Source organism: Vigna umbellata, chromosome 11 (genome assembly GCF_029865625.1).
Source record: "Vigna umbellata cultivar VRB3 chromosome 11, Vumbellata_1.0, whole genome shotgun sequence".
Lineage (NCBI taxonomy): Eukaryota > Viridiplantae > Streptophyta > Magnoliopsida > Fabales > Fabaceae > Vigna > Vigna umbellata.
This window is the reverse complement of record NC_142175.1, coordinates 13,477,801-13,502,042: the sequence shown is the minus strand read 5'-3', so window position 1 is coordinate 13,502,042 and position 24,242 is coordinate 13,477,801. Positions and strand designations below refer to the sequence as shown.

At 37.3% G+C, this 24,242-nt stretch overlaps 1 pseudogene across 1 annotated transcript in view; it reads left to right on the top strand.

Moving 5' to 3' along the window:
- The first annotated feature begins 3,932 nt into the window (after positions 1-3,932).
- LOC148191011 (uncharacterized) overlaps positions 3,933-24,242 on the top strand; it is a 40,802-nt pseudogene continuing 20,492 nt past the window's right edge. Inside the window, exons 1-3 of the transcript XR_015782849.1 lie at positions 3,933-4,597; positions 4,771-4,821; positions 6,926-9,635. The product of XR_015782849.1 is annotated as an uncharacterized LOC148191011 (transcript). The remainder of the gene's footprint in view (positions 4,598-4,770; positions 4,822-6,925; positions 9,636-24,242) is intronic.

The following is a 24,242-nucleotide window of genomic DNA, read 5'->3' as shown; positions in this document are numbered from 1 at the left end:
TTAGCTTATCCTAAAAATGATGCTAGCACGATGGTTAAATTTTTGAAAAAGCCGATATTTTCACGTTTTGGAACTCCAAGAGTGCTAATTAGTGATGGGGGATCTCACTTTTGCAATTATCAGCTAGGAAAAGTACTCAAACATTATGGAGTGAAACATAAGGTAGATGCACCTTATCATCCACAAACCAATGGACAAGTTGAGGTATCTAACAAAGAGATAAAAAGGATCCTGGAAAAAGCTGGTACTTCATCAAGAAAGGGTTGGTCACTCAAATTGGATAATGCTCTTTGGGCTTATAGGACGACAATGAAGACATCCATGGGATTATCACCTTTTCAATTAGTTTATGGAAAAGCATGTCATTTGCCAGTAGAGTTGGAGCATAAAGCTTTGTGGGCTTTAAAATTCTTGAATTCTGATCCTTATGAAACTCAGAGCACACGCAGAAGGCAGATTCTGAAGCTTGAAGAAATGCGGTTACATGCATATGACTCATCTAAGGCTTATAAAGATAAGATTAAGTTTTATCATGACAGGAAGTTGGTGAATAAAGTCTTTAATCCAGGGCAGCAGGTGCTACTATTCAACTCAAGATTGAAGATATTCCCTGGGAAATTGAAGACAAAATGGTCAGGACCCTTCGTAGTAAAAGGAGTGCATCCACATGGAGCAATTGAGTTAATTAATCCAGCTGCTGATTATCCTCAAAAAAGTTGGGTGGTGAATGGTCAACGTCTCAAGCCTTATCTAGGGGGAGAAGTGCAACATTTGTCCACAATGATGTAGTTGGTTGATCCTTGAGATTTTGGGTCAGGCTCGTGACGTTAAACAAGCGCTTACTGGGAGGCAACCCAGTGTTCTGAACTTATTTACTTCTGTTTTTAGAATAGGGTTTGATGTACTCAATTGAAAACTTTGTCTGTTATGATGGTTTGCTTATGATTGTTGTTTGATAAGTAATGCTTGATGATGATTTGATGTTGATTGAAGTTGAGATTGTGCACATTATATGCTTATACAGGTGGTTCACAAACATTGTGAACAAATGCAAGATGTTGTTATTGTGATTATGATTCTAAGCAGGATGTTATATGTGGAATGTAAATGAGCTTACATGTGAGGTTTGAACTCCAGAGTCGTTATTGTTGAATATTATTACTTTGAAAGCATGAATGATTTTGCCCAAGTTTTCTTTGATTGAATTAACTGCTTGTTTGCATCATATGATCAAGGCCATTTGTTGGTAACCCTTTTATTAGCCAAATGGATGTTTAGCCCACAAAAGAGAGCACTATGTGTTCTATCCTTTGAACCCTTAGCCTTGAATATAAGTTGAAAACCCTTTGTGAAAAGCTTTACCTTGAGTTAAGTAGAAAATATTTTGTGGTATTGATAAATATTCAAGTTTGGGGTTGTTGGGAAGTTATGAAAGGGAAATTGAAAGCATTGAGCTAAGAGCTTAGACCTGTGAAAAAGAAAAAAAAAGAATAAAGAAAGAAAAGAAGAAAAAGCAAAGCTCAATGCAAAAGAAAGTTGGGAATAAATAAGAATGATTGTGTCTATATGATTCTCTTAACTCAAGGGTTTTGTGATCTAGAAAAACCAATTTTCTTGTTAGCCCAGCCACATTATAAGCCATTGAAAAGTCCTTGTGATGATGCATGCTTGTGAATGTTTTTGATTATGGTTAAATGAAAGGCAAAGTCAATTCATGTGACATTGTGATAGTAGAGTGAATGAGTAATTACCTCTTATACACTTGTGTTTGAGTGAAACACTTTACCTAGTGAGGAAAGATTCCATGAGCACATGAACATCCATGCTTAGACTTCATGAAAAATAGCAATTGTGTGATATTAGGTGATTTTCTGAACACTAAAGCATGTGCATGTCTTGATTGAAGTCTTTGTCATGAGCTTAATTGAAGTACTTACTTATCTTGAAAAGAGGATTTTTGAATGGAGTGAACCATTGTATTCATTGGTAGAAGATTCAGTTACATCTTGTTTGCTTGAGGACAAGCAAAGTTCTAAGTTTGGGGTTGTGATAACAGTTGAAAAACTGTTATTTTCATGCTTAAAATTGATACCAAAAGCAACCTTTAACACTTAGAAACTAGCTTGAAATCATGCTTTTGTTCATATTTTTAGAAATAAGAGAGCTGGACAGGTTTATGCTTGATTTCAGTGTTTTATGCAGGTTTTAAGGTGAATTTGGTGAAAGAAGTGAAGAAGGATAGAGATGGAGTCAGAAAAGAACTCAAAAAGAGAAAAAGAAGAGAAGCCGCAAGTACCGCTCAGCGCCAGTTTACCGTTGAGCGACACTCAAGAACACCTGTTGGCTCCGCTGAGGGGTGAAAGTGCAGCTGAGGGGAGAATTGACTAAGCGCTAGTACCGCTGAGCAGCAATTTACCGCTGAGCAGCAATTTACCGCTGAGCGGCAGTGTACCGCTAAGCGGTGGTCTTTTGGGCTTAGGCCCACTTTTCTGTAATATTTTGAATGATATATAAGCTTTAGGACTTCCTAAGGTTTGTATCTTTGGCTAGAGAAGACGAAAAACATACTTTTCACCCCTTGGGGGTAGAATTGGAGATGGTGACGACTCTCCTCTTCTCTTTCTAGGGTTTTTCTATCTCTTCCATTCTTTCATTATTGTTCATCTAGCTTCACGATGAATATGGTGAACTAAACTCTTCTTGTTGTTGGGGAATCAATGTAATGTTTTGAAGCTCTCATATATGGAATTTTGTGTTTAAACATCATATTTATGATACATGTTTTCTTTCATCATTAGTTAGGGTTTTTCCTCTTTGCTCAAAGCATGCATTGTTTAACTCATTCGATGTCATGATTATTAGTTTTGTCGATATGGACACATACGGGGAAATCTAGATCCGGGGAAATTCTCCCAATAGCATATTGCCTAGACATAGGGATATGACGGTTGGTTGCCTTTAAGCTTCTGTGCTTCAGAATTAATTATTAGGGATGCTAAGAATTGTATGAACTCGTAATTAAGGATAGACTTTCTTCGCAAGGTGATTTAGAGAGTGGCATTAACATTGATGAAAAGAATGATGAATATCTTAAATATGAGAGTGGATAAGATGAAATTGATTACCCCAACAATATACTTATCCATATAATTCGTCCAGTGTTTGTGTTCTTCTTTCCCATTGATCATCACATGCATACATGTTTAATTCTTGTCTTTTGCATTTGAAACTTATACCAAATTGTTCACAAGTCTTAAATAATCAAGAAATCATATAACTAACTAGGCCGTGAGTCCTTTGGGAGATTGATACTTGGTCTTACCGAGTTTATTACTTGATACAATTCGGTCACACTTGTCGAGGGTTAAACAAGTTTTTGGCGCCATTTTTCGGTGTTCATAAATTTATCATCAGGTATACTACTTGTTCATGTGTCTGATATGTAACGGACACTAAAAGGTATACTACTCGTTAATAAGGATAATTACATTGATTTTCTATAAGCTCATAAATTTATAGTATAAGTTTCTATTATGATTATAGAAATAAAAAACAAATCCTATATAATCACAAATATGTTAAATAATATATGTCTTATTGAGAATGTTTTTATTAAATCTCCTATCACACACTAGTGGAAAAATACCTTTTTATGACAAACTTATTATAACGGATAAAAATTATCCATCATAATAGGTTGATCGGTGGCAAAATCGTAATAAAATTAATATATATTATGACGTAGTTTTCTACATCAGTCATAATATAAAATACGATGGCAAACTTGTAAATAAGTTGAAAACATATTATTACGTAGTTTTGTATATATATTATAATATAAAATGCGGTGACAAGTAAATAACTTCAAAATCTATTATATCGTATATATAGATATCTCTTATAGTGTCTGAAAATTTTTAGTGTATTATGACTGACTTTTAGAAATCTGTCATAATATCTATCAAGTCTCTCTAATTTTCACATCTCCCTTCTCGTTATTTCTAATTTCATACTCCCTCTCACTCTCTTCCTCTCTAAACGCGCAAGGGAGCTCGTTTCTTGACGTTCTTTGCTACGAGCTTGGCACCCCCGAACACCACTGCGTGACATCATTCTGTCGCTAGGGTAAGTGTAAATTAAAGTGTCGTCGGTTTCGGTTTCGGTTGTGGTTTAGGCTATAGAGACAAAGAGAGCTAGGTTAGGAGAAAGCGAAGGCCACTGAACTGAAAGCCCTGCTTCTGCCTCCACTGAAAGCTCCGAAGTCTGCCGGAGTTAAGCTTCGTACACCTCTGAAAGCGGCGACGCCCACCGCGACGCAGAGTCGTTGGAAATCATGTTTCTGGAAGCTTCCGGAGATCGACGAAGAATCGAGGGCGAAGATTGTTGGGAGAGTGAAGAAGAAAGAGGAAAGTTTAGTGGTTCAGGGTTAGATTCAAGCGAGGAAGATGTTTGAGAGGGAGAAGGTGAAATCGGTGTGTGAGAGTAACAAGAAGACGGTGAAGTAGGGTAGGATGGTGGCGAGTAGGTATAATGGCGGTGGTGATGTGAGGAAGAGGTTGTTGCCAGAAGGAGGGAGTGAGATTAGGGTTAAGAAGAGGTGGGAGATCCCTTCACTGCCTATTTTCCACTTAATGGCATAATCTTATCACTTTTCTTATTGACAATTGCCTTAAATTATATATCTACCTTTTAATCTTTAGCTTCCTATTTGCTTTTTGTTTCTCCTTCCTGCTAACATACACATTCTAACTAAAAAGTGTGGCTTTTCAGGCACTTGGTGTTCCAGTGAACAGGCTTGTCCAAGCTGCTGATTCAGTTTGCGTATGCTTTCTGTTCTTCTTCCCGTTTGCCTACAATTCATTATATTTCTTAGCCTTTATCTAACTTATTGATGAAAGTTCTAGAGGACTGATTTTATGGTCTCTTTCGTATGAAATTTATTGCGTCTATAATACCTCATTGAATAATAGTAAAGCAAACCTTTGTGCTGGAGCACTTGTTGCCTTGTAGGAAAATATTGGAAAGCTAGAAATTGATCATAATAAAGCTAGATTTTTAGCTGGTAAATGTCACAGTTTTAGATGACTCCATGTGGAGTTCTGGTCTATTTCATGAATTCTAATTTTCTTAAACTTACTATTGTACTGTAAATTTTCTTAAGCCTCTAGAGAATGATCTGAAGGTTTCCTATGATCAGTTTATTCAAAAGTGTGTTCTGTCCTGTTTTTTGTTGCAATCAGAAGGTCTTTTAACTTTGAGGGGGCTCAGTTATTTGAATTATGGGCCTCTTGTTATATCAAATCCTTTTTAATTATTAAATTTTTTAGATACTGATTAACATAGTCTCCCATGAACCAAGGTTCCAGAGGTATTCATTGTATTGAAGATGTATGATGTTAGTCTAAATCTGGGAGGGTACACAACCCTCAAACCTTGAGCCAACTCTGAAAAGACCGAATAAGAATAACAAAACTAACATGAGATCTAGTTCTCAACTAAGAGGGCACAATTACAAACCAGTAATTTTTCATTTGTTCTCTGCAACTAGATTGATTTAATTGTTAATTTTTCTGTGTTTTATTTGTCTTGCTTTTGGGGTAGTAGGAAAAGGAAATTTTCAGACTTTGTGAACAGAAGCCAGAAGTTAGAAAGGATGTAGCACATTGATAACTCTTTTAGGGCTTGATTGATTTTTTTTTAAGTTATATGCTAATCAATTTAAGTTAGTAGATGTTTAACAATAATACCATCCACCACCACCAAACATAAAGTCACAATTCAACAATCTGAACTTTTGCTATATACAATGACAAAAAACATTCAGGTGGACCTATAACTATTGTAACTGTCAAAAACAAAAATAAAATGTGAAAAACAAGCATTTAAGTATCTTCCAAAAAATTCAAAATTAGCAAGAAATTAGAATGGAAATTAGGAAATGGTATTTCCATATGTATACTATTAAGTGTCGCAAAGATAGAATTGTAAAAACTTGCATCCTTCACTTCCTACCATTTATTTAGCAAAAAGAAACAAAAGAATTAAATAATAAGTACCTAAAGGATATTAAAAACTAAAACGACCCAATGTCAGACCCATATAATATGGGTGTGACGTAGCTACAGTAAAAAATGCTACACTAAGACAAACAAACAGAAAGATGGTATTTTAATGACAAAGGAGAATAATTTAACATTTACAATAAATAAAACGCTAAAAAGTTAATCATATGTTAATTAAAACTAGATCACATTTTACTAGGTTCATTATAGATTTGTTGATACAAACATATTGACCATTAATTCAAATAATATATATATATATATATATATATATATATATATATATATATATATATATATCAGATTAACTAAATATTTTTATTTGATACAGAGCAATACTAGAAAAGCCCTTTATAAAATTTATCATAGGTTTCTGTTATTAAATTAAGCCTAAAATTTAAAAATATCTTAATAAAAAACTTTTTTATTTCAATGTTTAAAATATCTCTATTTAAGTTTGACTAGAAAAATAAAACTTTTGAAAGTGCATCTAAATTAGTATTTTACATTTTTTTCAAACCAATTTTCTATTTATTTTAATTCAATGGTCAATTGCTCTATATTTACCTATATACCCTTCTCATTCATTTTCATGCTTTATTTTTTGCTTTCCACCGGTGTCCTTAGTGAAGAAAAGAGAAAACCCAACATCCTTTGTTTTTTCATCATGAAGAGGGTAATTTCATACATCACGTATTCTGGATGAAATCAAGGCATAGAATTAGTATGTTGTTTAAAGATGTCATCCCATAATTTAACAATAAATTTTCTTATTTGTAGCTTTATAGTGTTGTTGCGTTGTAGCTTTCTACAAAGCCTAACGTTAAATAAACGTTAAAGTGTCACCACTTTCTTGGTTTCAGTTCATTGGCACAGAACGTTAATATGGATCGAAGTTGGATAAATTCTAAACGAACAACCGAAGAATATGAGAGGATAGTGGAACAATTTATTGAATTTGCTACGAGGAATGTAGTAGATAATAATGGAAGATTTTATTGTCCATGTGTGAATTGTTTGAACGAGCGGAGACTACCCATTGCAGTGATACGAGAGCATGTTTTGTGTGATGGGTTCCTAAGGAGCTACACCAAGTGGACATGGCATGGCGAATTAGTAGAAGTGCCAATAACACATGTGTCTCAAACTGAAGCAGAAGAAGTGGATTTTGTTATGGAAGATGGTTTGGAGCAAATGATTCGTGATGTTGGAGATGATGTCTTTGCAAGATCACATATGTATGAAACTTTGTATAGTGATGCAGAAATGCCTTTGTATTCGGGGTGCATTAAATACAGTCGATTATCGGTAATATTAAAACTGTTTAATGTGAAGGCAAGAAATAGGTGGAGTGATAAGAGTTTCACCGAATTGCTTGAGTTAGTGAGTGACATTCTTCCTGAAGGTAACACAATGCCAACATCTAATTATGATGCGAAAAAGATATTATGTCCAATGGGTATGCAGTATAAAAAGATTCATGCTTGTCCGAACGATTGTGTTGTATAGGAAGGAATATGAAAAGTTACATCAATGTCCACATTGTGGGTTGTCAAGATACAAGCAAAAAGATGGTGACTTCGAAGATGATGTGAGGAAGGGTGTTCCAGCAAAGGTGTTGTGGTATCTTCCTATAATTCCAAGGTTTAAAAGATTATTTGCTAATGTCAAAGATGCAAAACTCATTAGATGGCATGCAGATGAATGTAAAAGAGATGGTCAAATAAGGCATCCAGCTGATTGTAGTCAATGGCAGACAATAGATTCTATGTTTCCATATTTTGGAAATGATCCAAGAAACCTTAGGCTTGGACTTGCTACAGATGGAATGAACCCGTACGGTAACTTGAGTAGTAGACATAGCTCATGGCCTGTCATGTTAGTGATCTACAACTTACCTCCTTGGTTGTGCATGAAACGTAAATACGTCATGTTGTCTTTAATGGTTTCTGGTCCACGACAACTAGGAAACGACATTGATGTTTATTTAAGCCCGCTAGTTGAAGATTTAAAAATGTTGTGGGAGGAAGGCGTTCATGTGTTTGACGGGTACACAGGCTCCACTTTTAAGTTGCATGCCATGTTACTTTGTACAATCAATGACTTTCCAGCATATGGTAATTTGAGTGGGTATAGCACAAAGGGTCACAAAGCATGCCCTATATGTGAAGAAGGCACATGTCACCATCAACTAAAGCATGGAAAGAAAACGATTTACATTGGACATCGAAGATTTCTTAGTGCAAACCATCCTTTTCGTAAATTAAAAAAAGCATTTAATGGATGTCAAGAAAATGAAATAGCTCCAACACCTTTAAGTGGATTAGAAGTATATGAACGTGTAAAGGACATCGATGTTATGCTTGGCAAGACAAAAAAGAAAGCCATAACAACAAGCATATGGAAGAAAAGATCAATCTTCTTTGATCTCCCATATTGGAGGATGCTTGATGTGAGACATTGTATAGATGTCATGCATGTAGAGAAAAATATTTGTGACAGTATTATTGAAACACTCCTTAATATTCAAGGCAAGACAAAAGATGGTATGAAGAGTCGCTTAGACTTGGTTGAAATGGGAATAAGAGAACAATTAGCTCCCCAATCACATGGCAAACGAACATACTTGCCTCCGGCATGTCACACATTATCTAAACAAGAAAAGAGAAGTTTCTGTGAGTTTTTACGTGGTGTGAAAGTTTCGCATGGTTACTCTTCCAATGTGAAACGACTTGTATGTCTGAAAGATTTGAAATTACTTGGGTTAAAATCTCATGATTGTCATGTTTTAATGCAACAACTCCTACCAGTGGCGATTCGGGGAATATTGCCTAAGAATATTAGATATGCATTAACTAGATTATGCTTCTTTTTTAATGCCATTTGTAGTAAAGTTATTGAGCCTGCATGGTTGGATCATTTGGAGAATAAGGCTAACGTTATATTGTGTGAGTTGGAGATGTATTTCCCTCCATCATTTTTTGATATCATGGTTCACTTGATTGTACACTTAGTAAGGGAAATTAGACTTTGTGGACCTGTGTTCTTGCGATGGGTGTACCCAATTGAGCGATACATGAAGATATTGAAAGGGTACGTCAAGAACCAATATTGCCCTGAAGCATCAATTGTTGAAAGATATATTGCAGAGGAAGCTATTGAGTTTTGTACATAATACATCTCAAAAATTGAAGCTATAGGGGTACCTAAAACTCGCCACCTTGGAAGAATTGCTGGTAAAGGTACTCGAAGTGCAAAAGTGGTGACATTGGCACGAGATGAAGTTATCCAAGCACATTTTTATATCTTGAATAACACTGATATTGTTCAACCCTACCTAAGTGCTCACAAAGACATTGTAAAGAGAGATAATCCACAAATGCCTGAGAAGTGGTTGATTAATGAGCATAACAAGACTTTCTTAAAGTGGTTCAAAGAAAAAGTTCAAATTGATAATACTAGTTGTGATACATTGAAATGGTTAGCATGCGAGCCAAACTTTGATGTCATATGTTGGAGTGGGTATGATATTAATAATTGTTCATTTTATACAAAATCTGAAGATGATAAAAGTACTATGTGATAACAGTTGAAAAACTGTTATTTTCATGCTTGAAATTGATACTAAAAGCAACCTTTAACACTTAGAAACTAGCTTGAAATCATGCTTTTATTCATATTTTCAGAAATAAGAGAGCTGGACAGGTTTATGCTTGAATTTAGTGTTTTTGTGCAGGTTTTAAGGTGAATTTGGTGAAAGAAGTGAAGAAGTAGAGAGATGAAATCAGAAAAGACATCAAAAAGTGCAAAAGGAGAAGCCGCAACTGCCGCTCAGCGACAGTTTACCGCTGAGCGGCACTCAGAAGCTCACGGGGGATCCGCTGAGGGGCAAAATGGCCGCTGAGGGGAAGAAACCAACACTCACGCACTTACCACTGAGCGGTACTTTACCGCTGAGCGGCACACTTATGGGCTTGGGCCTAAATTTTCTGTAATTTTAGAATAGTATATAAGCTTTAGGACGTCCTAGGGTTTGTATCTATGGCAGAAACGAAGCAAACACTCTCTCTTCCACCCCTTTGAAGGAGGGTCTTGGATGCTCAGGCTACCTCTTCACCTTTCTAGGGTTTTATATTTCATTCTTTCATTATTATTCATCTAGTTTCACCATGAATATGGTGAACTAAATCTTGTATTGTTGTTGGGGAATCAATGTAGTCTTGTGAAACTCTCATATATGGAATTTGTTTTTACATCTTATATTTAAGACCTATGCTTTCTTTCATCATTAGTTAGGGTTTTTCCTCTTTGCTCAATGCTTGCTTTGTTTAACTCATTCAATGCATGATTATTGATTTTGTCGATACGGGAACGTACGGGGAAGTCTAGATCCGGGGAATTTCTCCCAATAGTATATTGGTTGTCGTTAAGCTCCTGTACTAATAGAACTAATTATTAGGAATGTGATGGACAAATTTATGAACACCAAAATATGATGTTACAAACTTGTTTTTCAATCGGCAAGTATGACCGAATCGTTCAAGTAATAAACTTGGTAAGACCAAGTATCGTTCTTCCCAAAGGACTCACGGCCTAGTTTAGTTATGTGGTTTCTTGATTAGCTAAGACTTACAGACGAAATATTTGGAGTTTAAGATGCAAGACAGAAAATAAACATGTATGCATGAATTTTGATCAATGGCAAAAAGCAAAAGATAAACACTTTCAATGAAATATAGATATGAATATGTTGTTGGGGGTCAATTTCATCTTATCCACTCTCATATATTTTTAGGAATTCAACAGTCAAATCATCATTGTTAATGCCACTCTCTAATGTACCTTTCCAGAAGGCTTCTCCCTAATCACGAGTTCATACAATTCCTAGCATTCCTAATGATCAGTTCATAAGTGCAGGAGCTTAATGACAACCAATATAAAATTGGGAGAAATTCCCCGGATCTAGACTTCCCCGTACGTGCCCGTATCGACAAAACCAATAATCATGCATCGAATGAGTTAAACAATGCAAGCATTAAGCAAAGAGGAAAAACCCTAACTAATGATGAAAAGAAAGCATAAGTCTTAATTAAAAGATGTAAAAACAGATTCCATATATGAGAGTTTCACAAGATTACATTGATTCCCCAACAAACATACAGAGTTTAGTTCACCATATTCATGGTGAACCTAGATGAATTACAATGAAAGAATGAAAGAATAAACCCTAAAAAGGTGAAGAGGAAGCCTCAGCATCCAAGATCCTCCTTCAAAGGGGTGGAAGAGAGAGTGTTTGCTTCGTTCCAGCCAAAGATGCCTAACCCTAGGAAACCCTAAAGCTTATATATCATTCGTAAATTACAAAAAATCAAGTCCAAGCCCATTAAAGTGCCGCTCAGCGGTAAAATACCGCTCAGCGGTGAGTGCGTGACTTGTTTTCTCCCCTCAGCGGCCATTTTGCCCCTCAGCGGACCTCACGTGACTTCCAGAGTGCCGCTCAGATTTTGCACTTTTTGTTGTCTTTTCTGATTTCAACTCTCTCCTTCTTCACTTCTTTCACCAAATTCACCTTAAAACCTGCACAAAAACACTGAAATCAAGCATAAACCTGTCCAGCTCTCTTATTTCCAAAAATATAAAGAAAAGCATGATTTCAAGCTAGTTTCTAAGTGTAAAGGTTGCTTTTAGTGTCAATTTTAATCATAAAAATAACAGTTTTTCAACTGTTATCACAATCCCAAACTTAAAACTTTGCTTGTCCTCAAGCAAATAAGATGTAACTCAATCTTCAACCAATTCATATGATGGTTCACTCATTAAAAAATCCTCTTTTTCAAGATAAGTAACAACTTCACTCAAACTTATGACCAAGAGTTTTGTACCAGGGAGTGTCGGGTGCCGTACAAAGGACGCCCGAAGTGCCGGGCGCCGTACAAAGAACGCCGAAGTGCCAGGCGCCGTATGAAGAACGCCGAAGTGCCAGGCGCCGTACGAAGGATGCCCGAAATACCGGGCGCCGTACGAAGGACGCCCGAAGTGCCGGGCGCCGTACGAAGGACGCCCGAAGTGCCGGGCGCCGTACGAAGGACGCTCCTCAGAAAGGCCGTCCGCTTAGCTCGGCGCCCATGCCACACCCGGAGGGATAAATGCTCGACCACCCAAGTAGGCACGGATTGAACCTAGACTCCGTATAAACTCTCCTACACCAGCAGGTGCCGGGCGCCACGAACAAGGCCGTCCGCCGATCTCGATGCCTACGTCGCCCGAATGGGCGGAACCTCTGTTTGTAAGAAAAACTTTGAAGAACTCACTTGGAATTCCATCACCACAAGATAGCCCCGTACTCTCTATACTCACAAAGAGTGTTCCACAGGAAAGTGCCGAGAGAGACGAAAACGTCTGGTACCAGGGAGGGCCGGACGACCTCGTAGAGGATCGTCTGCCCAATTTAGTGCCCGAGTCATCCATAGGTAAGGCGGACGCCCGTATCGTTTGGACGGACGCCCGTTTCACTGGGGCGGACGCCCACATCATGATGACCGGCCAAACCACTGATCACTGCGACCTAAGCAAATTAACCTGGTTTAGAGGTAAGTAAAAATTAGAAGCTATTGGGCTGATTGGGCCGTGATTAACTTTTCACTAATCCCAAGCCCGTAGCGAAAACTATAAATACAGGTTCACGGTGAGTGGTAGATAGGTCACATTGAATGCACATTTATTACTACTACTGAAAATAGCCACTGCTCTGAAACTGACTTTGGCATCGGAGAATCTTTTGTAGGTCTCCACCCCTCCGGATCAAGAGGAAAGATAAAGTTCGAGAAGAGGATCCGCCACTGAGACAAGATCGCAGGAAGACCCGGAGACTCGGAACAACACAGCCCCACACATCCGAAACAAGTTTAATCAAGATATGCACATGCTTTAGTGTTCACAAAGTCATTTAAATTCCAACAAATGCTATTATCATGAATGATCAATCAATTAAGCATGGATGTTCATGTGTTCATGTAATATTTCCTCACTAAGTCAAGTGTTTCAGTCACACTCAAGTGTATAAGAGATGATCACTCATTCACTCTACTATCACAATGTCACATGAATCAAATTTGCCTTTCATTTTACCACAATCAAAAACATTCACAAGCATGCATCATCACAAGGACTTTTTTATGGCTTATAATGTGGCTGGGCTAACAAGAAAATTGGTTTTTCTGGATCACAAAATCCTTGAGTTAAAAGAATCATACAACACAATCATCTTATTCTTTCCCAACTTTCTTTTGCCTTTGCATTGAGCTTTGCTTCTTTTTCTTTTCTTTTCTTTTTCTATGCATATTCTTACTTTTTAGCTCTTAGCTCAATGCTTTTCATGTTTTCCCAACAACCCCAAACTTGAACATTTGTCAATACCACAAAATATTTTCTACTTAACTCAAGGTAAAGCTTTTCAACAAGGGTTTTCAAATCATGTTCAAGGCTAGAGGTTCAAAGGATATAACACATAGTGTTCTCTTTTAGTCGGCTCAATTTATGAATTTGGCTAATAGAAGGGTTATCAACAAATGACCTTGATCATATGATGCAAACAAGCAAGTAATTCAATCATAGAAAACCTGGGCAAAGTCATTCATGCTTTCACAGTAATAGTATTCAACAGTAACAACTCTGGAGCTCAAAACCTCACATATAAGCTCATTCACATTCCACATATAACATCCTGCTTAGAATCATAATCACAATCATAACATCTTGCATTTGTTCACAAAGCTTGTGAATCACCTGTATAAGCATTTTAATGTGCACATCATCTCAACATCAATCAATCATAAGCATCATTCCGCATTTTTTATCACACAATCACAGTTAATAGCAAACCATCACAAGAAACCAGGTTTCAAATAGAGTACATCAAACCCTAATCTAAAAACAAAAACAAATAAGTTCAGAAAACTTAAACCACAAAAGCATAATCATATGATAGCATTTATCAGTAAATGCTATCTCAGCTCCTCATCAGTCTAAGCTGTCCTCTGTATCTTCCTCTTCCTCTTCATCTTCATCATCTTCAAATGCATCATCATCATCAGCTTCATCTTCTTCCATCTCTCTAGCTGAAGCTTCAGCTGCTCCAGCTCCTCCTCCATGCACTGGCTCCTCTGGCCAAGCTACCACATTATGGAATTCATCCATAGTCCACCTGTGGGCTGGAGGTGTATCATACATCCCCACAATCATCTCAGCAGTGGCCACCTGCCCTCTGTGAATGGACTGCAACTGAGCACCTATAAGAGACATGTACATGTCCCTCATCTGGAATGGTTCTGCTTCATGTGTATCAGCAGATGTCTGGCTCTGTGCTGGCCCTCTCTCTCTACGAGCCCGGCGTGGTGGAACTGGCTGAGCTGCATCATCACCTCCACAGTACTGTCTATAATAGGCCTCATCAATAGCTTGTCTTGGCCTCTCAAATGGTGGAGCAGAAGTGTCCACCCCAGCTATCTTGCAAAGGTGCGTGATCAAAGAAGGATGTCCCAATGGTGCTTTGTTGTTTGAAGTATTGGCGCACACACTAATCTCATCAGCTATCACCTGCCCAATATTAACATTCAAGTTTCTGATAGCACAGTAGATGAAGAATGCCCTGCTGAGAGTAATATCTGACACATGTGAACATGACTGAATGTTGGCATGAGAAAACGCCATCCAATACTTTGCAAGAGGAGTCAAATCTGTCCTCCTAATGTTAACCACTGAGCCAGATCGATTCCTTTGGAAGTGTCCTCCAGATATACACAGTACTCTCTCCACATCCTCATAATCAGCACCTTCCTCCATGCAAAGAGCAAACTGGCACTGCTCACCAGCCCATACAGTGTCCAGAAAGTTATTAATTGAATCAGGATCATACCTGATAGCATGGCCTCTAACATAGCCCAAATAATTCTCAGCTGGATAATCACCAATCTTCTTTGCATTGGTGTAAAATTCCTTAACCACAGGTATGTTGGCAGGTGCAGGATAAGTGGCTAGCTTTCCCCAGTCATTCCCTAAAACTTGCTCTCCAAATTGAGGAGCAAGGTTAGGTATCATTCCAACCTTTCTCTCCATCAGAAGTCTCCTGTCCTGAACCACTTTAAAGTGCTTCTCATGTTTCCTAGAGAGGAACCTGCTAGAGTGGGGTTGCTCTGGTTCCTTTTCCTTTCTCTTGGTTGCCATGGTTTTCAATCTTTTTCCTGAAGATGATGCCATTCCTACATTCAAAACACAAATACAAAACCACAGAACATGATGTTAATCATTAGTAAAACAAAGAACACAACTCCTTTCGAAGCTAAACCATCGATGAGGGCCAGAATTTCCCCTCAGCGCCACCAGTACCACATTCCAGATCACAAAAAACCAGAAAAACCAAATCTGGCAGAGTGCCGCTCAGCGGCATTTTACCCCTCAGCGGTAACTCTGCAGATTTTTGAAAATCTTGTTTTAAAGCTTTCCCAGCTCCACCCAAATGCAATTTTCAGTTTTCCAGTTCATAATCATGCAGTTTAATCGGTTCAAACATCAAATATATCATCAAATCATGCCAAGAAATCAAAACCCCTAAATCTTCATGCTTTGACAATCATATTCAAAATCAAAACCCTAGAATGAACAAAATGCATTTTACTTACTTGGGTGGAGATACTAGATGCAATGAGAATGCTTCCAAGCTAGAGTGCTCTCTTCCAACCCCAAACTTTGATGGCACACTAGTGAAAAAGTGAGTGGAAGAGAAATTTTCTTAAGAGGGAAGAGTGAAAAGATGTGGAAAACCATGGAGAAGGTATGTGGGAGTGTTTGTGCAGAGAAAAATCTGAAAGTGTGAAAAAATACGCAGCTTAGGGTTTAAAAATACCCTAATGGGCTCGGGTCCCGCTAAGGGGAACTAAAACCCAATCTGCGAGAGTACCGCTCAGCGGTAAAGTACCGCTCAGCGGCACTTTCGTGATGTGTTCTTCTCCTTCTTTTCTTAACCTACGTGCCTCCTAGACATGCCCCTCACTGGCTCCCTACAATTCAATGTTCAGAATGCTTATGCAAACCCTAACTAAAACAAATCAACAAAAATATTCAATCAACTGGGTTGCCTCCCAAGTAGCGCTTGTTTAACGTCACAAGCCTGACCCAAAATCCACCAACACCCATCAGTAGGTGCAAAATTTTCTTACCAACACCCATCAGTAGGTGTTACAACCATTGTATCCTTCAGTAGATACTTAACCACCTAGCATCCTTCAGTAGATGCTATATTCAACAAAATAAATACAAAAATAATGTTCACAAATTAAAAATTACAAAATCAAATCAAAAATTCACTGGGTTGCCTCCCAGCAAGCGCTCTTTTAATGTCATTAGCTTGACCCAATAAAATTCAAGTTCCTTCTTCTTTTTCTTCTTTCTACTGAACTTCTTCAGAAATTTGATCAAACCAGGAACCTGTTGCAGTGTCTCAATCATAGGAACTTTAATCTCCAATTTCTTGAAGATTTCCATAAAGCACTTAAATTTCTTTTCCTTCCTATGATTCTTCTTTAGATGAGGATGTGATTTTTCATATGATTTCTTCTTCTTTCCTCTCATCTTCTTTTTCTTCCTTTTTCTCTCCCTAAATTTTCTCTTTTTCTTTTCTTTTATTTTTTTCTTCCCTTTTCTTTTTCTCCTCAACTTCTTTATTTTCACACAAATTTTCTTTCTCTCTTCTCTCTCAACCACTTCTTTTTCTTTTTCTTCATCTTTATCTTTCTCACTCAACTCTTCTTTCTCTTTTCTCTCTACCCTTTCCTCATCTCCCTTTAATTTTTCCTCATCAAGAATCTTGTCACTTTCAGTGATAATGACTTGCCCTTCCTCCTTAAGGTTAACTTCAGTATTAACATCATCATTTAATCTCTGACTAATGTGACGAAGTTGCATCTCCATTCTTTTACATGATTCTTCAATGCTTTTCTGAGTAGAGTCGGAATTTTTCAAAAATCGTTGAAGGGTGTCCTCCAACCTATCCAAACTTCCTGATAGAAAGGGTTGTTGCTGCCATTGTTGTTGTGGTTGGTTCTCAAATTGTCCAGCAGCTTGCCAAAATTGGCTTTGATCCATGCTTGAGTGAGGTTCCCACCAGTGGTTGAGATTACTTTGGTGGAATTGAGTGCCCATATAGTTAAATTCTTGACCAAATTGCATTCTGCAGACATTAGGCACAAAAAGATAGAGAAAAAAAAAATCAAAGGATATAATTGAAAAGATAAGAAGATAGGAAATAAAAACAAAAAAATAAAAACAGAAAAATAAAATAAAATAAAATAAAATACAAACAGAAAATAAAATAAAATAAAATAAAATCTAATCTAATCAAATAAAATAAAATCAAATCAAATAAAAACCGAAAAATAAAAAACAGAAAATAAAAACAGAAAACAGAAAAACAGAAAACAGAAAAATAAAATAAAATCAAATAAAATACAAACTGAAAAATATAAACAAAAAAATAAAATAAAATAAAATAAATTCGAAATTTAAAATAAAAAAAAAAAAATAAGTCAATGATAATCAATAATCACACAAATTAACCAGTTAAACCACGAGTCCCCGGCAACGGCGCCAAAAACTTGATGGACAAATTTATGAACACCAAAATATGATGTCACAAACTTGTTTTTCAATCGGCAAGTATGACCGAATCGTTCAAGTAATAAACTTGGTAAGACCAAGTATCGTTCTTCCCAAAGGACTCACGGCCTAGTTTAGTTATGTGGTTTCTTGATTAGCTAAGACTTACAGACGAAATATTTGGAGTTTAAGATGCAAGACAGAAAATAAACATGTATGCATGAATTTTGATCAATGGCAAAAAGCAAAAGATAAACACTTTCAATGAAATATAGATATGAATATGTTGTTGGGGGTCAATTTCATCTTATCCACTCTCATATATTTTTAGGAATTCAACAGTCAAATCATCATTGTTAATGCCACTCTCTAATGTACCTTTCCAGAAGGCTTCTCCCTAATCACGAGTTCATACAATTCCTAGCATTCCTAATGATCAGTTCATAAGTGCAGGAGCTTAATGACAACCAATATAAAATTGGGAGAAATTCCCCGGATCTAGACTTCCCCGTACGTGCCCGTATCGACAAAACCAATAATCATGCATCGAATGAGTTAAACAATGCAAGCATTAAGCAAAGAGGAAAAACCCTAACTAATGATGAAAAGAAAGCATAAGTCTTAATTAAAAGATATAAAAACAGATTTCATATATGAGAGTTTCACAAGATTACATTGATTCCCCAACAAAGATACAGAGTTTAGTTCACCATATTCATGGTGAACCTAGATGAATTACAATGAAAGAATGAAAGAATAAACCCTAAAAATGTGAAGAGGAAGCCTCAGCATCCAAGATCCTCCTTCAAAGGGGTGGAAGAGAGAGTGTTTGCTTCGTTCCAACCAAAGATGCCTAACCCTAGGAAACCCTAAAGCTTATATATCATTCGTAAATTACAAAAAATCAAGTCCAAGCCCATTAAAGTGCCGCTCAGCGGTAAAATACCACTCAGCGGTGAGTGCGTGACTTGTTTTCTCCCCTCAGCGGCCATTTTGCCCCTCAGCGGACCTCACGTGACTTCCAGAGTGCCGCTCAGCGGTAAACTGTCGCTGAGCGGTGACTTCGGCTTCTCCTTTTTGCACTTTTTGTTGTCTTTTCTGATTTCAACTCTCTCCTTCTTCACTTCTTTCACCAAATTCACCTTAAAACCTGCACAAAAACACTGAAATCAAGCATAAACCTGTCCAGCTCTCTTATTTCCAAAAATATAAAGAAAAGCATGATTTCAAGCTAGTTTCTAAGTGTAAAGGTTGCTTTTAGTGTCAATTTTAATCATAAAAATAACAGTTTTTCAACTGTTATCAGAATGTTAGGAATCGTATGAACTCGTAATTAGGGATAGGCTTTCTTGCAAGGTAATTTAGAGAGTGGCATTAACAATGATGAAAAGAATGTTGAATTCCTAAAGTATATGAGAGTGGATAAGATGAAATTGATAACCCCAACAACATACTCATCCATATATTCCATTGAAGTGTTTGTATTTTGTTTTAGCCATTGATCAAATTCATGCATACATGTTTATTTTCTGTTTTTGCATATTAAACTCCACTTATTTCGTTCTTAAGTCTTAAATAATCAACGAATCACATAACTAAACCAGGCCGTGAGTCCTTTGGGAGAACGATACTTGGACTTACCGAGTTTATTACTTGAAACGATTCGGTCACACTTGCCGATTGTTAAACAAGTTTGTGGCGCCGTTTTTCGGTGTTCATAAATTTGTCATCAAGTTTTTGACGCCGTTGCCGGGGACTCGTGGTTTAACTGGTTAATTTGTATGATTATTGAATATCTTTGACTTTAATTTTGAATTTCTGTTTTTATTTTTCTGTTTTTATTTTTTCTGTTTTTATTTTATTTTATTTTATTCTCTGAATCTTATATCTTCTCCTATATCTTTTTGTGCTAACCAAATATTCTAGGGTTTTGTGTTCTTGTGTATGCAGGAGACAATTCGAACTAGGAGCAAGATAACTGCAGAACCTCTTCTTGAAGGTTTAGACGAGAGTAGACGGAGGAGAAGAATCCGAACATCTAGAGAACTTTTCCCTCCTCCGGAAACTCTGTTGCAACCATCACCACAAGGTTCTGACCATAGCACAGAAAATATGGAGAACAATAATATCAGAAGAACTCTTGCTGATTACACCAATACAGCTGGACCTTAGCACTTTAACAGTATAGCTAGACCTAGAGTCAATGCAGCTAACATGGAGGTCAAACCAGCATTGATCCAACTGGTGAAGAGCAATCAATTCAATGGGTTATCTCATGAAAGCTCATATGAGCACCTCACTACATTTAATGAGATCTGCAACACAGTGAAAATCAATGGGGTGCTAGATGAAGCGATCAAACTTAGCTTGTTTCCTTTCTCATTAGGAGGCAATGCTAAGCTTTGGTTAAATTCTTTTCCAGAGGGAAGTTTCATAGAGTGGGAAGCAGTGGTAACCAAGTTTCTAAATAAATACTTCCCACAATCAAAGGTGAACAAAGGCAAGCAAGAGATTTCTTCATTCAGGCAGGGCATGGAAGAATCACTGGGTCATGCTTGGGATAGATACAAAAGCTTGCTACGAAAAACACCCACGCATGGATTCGATGAAGTGGAAGTAGTCCTTACCTTCCTTGGAGGTCTTGGTGCACAAACCAAGATGATGCTTGATGCCTCAGCAAGAGGAAACATTAAATGGAAAACTCCAGAGGAAGCAACAGAAATTATTGAAAATATGGCTACTAGTGATAATGAGCTCAACAGTGAAAGAGGAGCTCCTACGCAACAGAAAGGAGTTCTACAATTACAGACACATGATGCCTTGCTAGCACAAAATAAAATTCTAACTCAACAGCTGGAGACTCTTACTAAAACACTTGCACAATTGCCTAAAGAGTTGAAAACTGCTGCACAGGTAGAATCTCAGTTGTGTGAATTATGTGGAGGCGACCATATCAATGGTCGATGTGCCTTTCCAGCAGAAGCCGTGGAGGATGTGAATTACATGACCAATCAATACCGTCAAGGGTGGAAACCACACCCAAGCATTGGTCAAGGGCAAACTGGGCAACCTGGTCAATTTAATAAGCAGCAGCAGCAACCCACCTTATGGAAGCAAATTTCTATGCTTAATGAAAGGTCCATGAGGATGGAAGACACTCTTAATAATTTCATACAGAAAACTGAGTCTACCCAAAAGAGCGTTGAAGTTGCTATCAAGAATTTGGAGATTCAGATGGGGCAGATCACCAAGCAGGTGGAAGAAAGGCCAAATAGAAATTTTGGGGCTAATACTGAGGTTAACCCCAGAGAAGAATGCAAGGTGGTAGAGAGTGCTAAAAATGAGATAGTTGAGTTAGACAAAGGAGAAACAGAAGAGAAAAGAGAAATAGAGAGCAAAAATACTTCTCCTTTTCCAATACATCAAGGGAAACAACTGGATTTCACAGAATTATTCAAGATGGTGGATAATGATGCACCTTGGGAGCAGATTCTACAACAAATTACGGTTTACACTAAATCTGATGAAGACGTCTCTACAAAGAAAAGACGTAGAGATGATGAGGCAAAGAAGTGTAAAACTGTTAAAAAGGAGCCATTCCCTCCAAAAGCAACAAATCCAGGAGGCTTTTCTATCCCTTGTACCATAGGGAAGAAAAGGATTAAAAAAGCTCTTCTTGATTTAGGTTCAAGTGTTAACTTGATACCTTACTCTTTACTGAAGCAAATCGGCGATGTTAATATGAAACCTGTAAAGGTTAATTTAGTAATGGCCAATGGATCTTCAAAGGAACCATGTGGGATTGCAGAGGACATCATAGTTTGTGTTGGAAAACTCCAGTTCTTGGTAGACTTTGTGGTGATGAAGATGGAGACAGAAAAGATACCTATCATTCTTGGAAGACCGTTTATGAAAACGGCCAAAGCTATCATTGATGTAAACGAAGGTATAGTGGTGCTCCAGGACCGAGAGGAGAGAGTTGTTGTAGATGTCTTTAAAGATGAGACGCAAACACAGGAGGAAGAAGCTAGTTATAAAGCTGCATTTCAAGATGCACACCTGACTAGCCATAAAGATGAAAAGCCCAAGGTTACAGGTAACCATTGTTTGTTGTTTCAGGTGCATAAAGGAGAACAGATTGGAAGAGGAGGAAAAGTTCCTGATGACTGGAATAAAGGAAGACCCCAACTTGGTACACCTGTGAGAATCAAAAACAAGTTGTGGGTTGTGAAAGGCTATAAAGAGAAGGAGATGATAGAGATATAGTCTCCACATTCTAGAAAAATCAAAGGAGTACACAGGAAACAACTGATGAGTTGGTGGGACAAGAACATCAACTATGAAGAAGGAATTTGAACTTTACTGGGTCAAGCTAATGACGTTAAAAGAGCGCTTGCTGGGAGGCAACCCAGTGATTTAAAAACTTTTAATTTTGTTTTGTAACTTTTAATTTGTGGACATTATTTGTGTAAATACTTTGTTGGATATAACATCTACTGAAGGATGCTAGGTGGTTAAGTATCTACTGAAGGATACTAAGTTTGTAACACCTATTGATGGGTGTTGGTGAGAAAATTTTGCACCTACTGATGGGTGTTGGTAAGTTTGTAACACCTACTGATGGGTGTTGGTAAGATTGTAACCCCTACTAATGGGTGTTGGTAGATTTTGGGTCAGGCTCATGACGTTAAACAAGCGCTACCTGGGAGGCAACCCAGTTGATTGAATGTTTCTGTTTGTTCATTTTAGTTGCATAATAGGTTTTGCATAAGTATTCTGAAGATTGAATTGCAAGTAACCAGTGAGGGGCATGTTTAGGAGGCACGTAGGTTAAGAAAAGAAGGAGAAGAACACTTCACGAAAGTGCCGTTGAGCGGCAAGTTACCGCTGAGCGGCATTATCGCAGAGTGGGTTTAGTTTCCCCTTAGCGGGACCCGAGCCCATTAGGGTATTTTTATACCCTAAGCTGCGCATAAGCTTCTATTTTCAAGCTCTTCTCTGCACACTCACTCACACATACCTTTTCCAAGGTTCTCCACATCTTTTCCCTCTTCCCTCTTGAGAAAATCTCTCTTTCACTCACTTGCTCACTAGTTTTGCATCTAAGTTTGGGGTTGGGAGAGAGCATCATTAAAGGGGATGATTTCTTCATTGTGGTACTAATGCTTAACAATGTATCTTTTGATTTTGTGAATTATGTTTGATGCAGGGATGGCCTCCTCATCAGGCAAAGAGAATCAAGACTATAAGATCCAAGAAGAAGGAGGATACAGAGGACAACTCAGATTGAGGAGGAGCTGAGATAGCATTTACTGATGAATACTGTCATGAACTTATGCTTTTGTTGGTTTAAGTGTTCTGAACTTATTTACTTTTGTTTTAGATTAAGGTTGATGTACTCTATTGGAAACCTGGTTTGTTATGATGGTTTGCTATTGACTGTGATTGTGTGATAAGTAATGCTTGATGATGATTATTGATTGATTGATGTTGAGATAGATGTGCACATTAAATGCTTATACAGGTGATTCACAAGCTTTGTGAACAAATGCAGGATATTATGATTGTGATTGTGAGATTAAGCAGGATCTGTATGTCAAATGTGAATGAGCCTATTTGTGAGGTTTTGAGCTCCAGAGTTTTTATTGATTGAATGTTATTACTTTGAAAGCATGAATGATTTTGCCCAGGTTTTCTATGATTGAATCAATTTCTTGTTTTGCATCATATGATCAAGGCCGTTTGTTGGAACCCTTTTTATTGGCCAAATTTATGAAGTTATCCCACTAAAAGAGAACACTTTGTGTTCTATCCTTTGAACCCTTAGCCTTGAACATAAATTGAAAACCCTTGTTGAAAAGCTTTACCTTGAGTTAAGTAGAAAATTTTTTGTGGTATTGTTAAATGTTCAAGTTTGGGGTTGTTGGGAAAGCATGAAAAAGAAAAAGGAAAAGCATTGAGCTAAAAGTTAAGAATAAGAATGTGAAAAGAAAAGAAAAAGAGAAAGAAAAGAAAAGAAAAAGCAAAGCTCAATGTAAAGACAAGTTGTGAAAAATAAGAATAATTGTGTTGTTATGATTCTCTTAACTCAAGGATTTTGTGATCCAGAAAAACCAATTTTCTTGATTAGCCCAGCCACGTTATAAGCCATTGAAAAGTCCTTGTGATGATGCATGCTTGTAAATGTTTTGATTGTGGTTAAATGAAAGGCAAAGTTGATTCATGTGACATTGTGGTAGTGGAGTGAATGAGTGATTACCTCTTATACACTTGTGTGTGAGTGAAACACTTTACCTCGTGAGGAAGTATTCCATGAGCACATGAACATCCATGCTTAATTGATTGATAATTCATGAAAAATAGCATTTGTTTGATATTAACTGACTTTGTGAACACTAAAGCATGTGCACATCTTGATTAAAATATTGGTCAAAAGTTTGATTGAAGTCTTTGCTTATCTTGAAAAGAAATTTTTGAATGAGTGAACCATCATATGAATTCGTAGAAAATTGAGTTACATCTTGTTTGCTT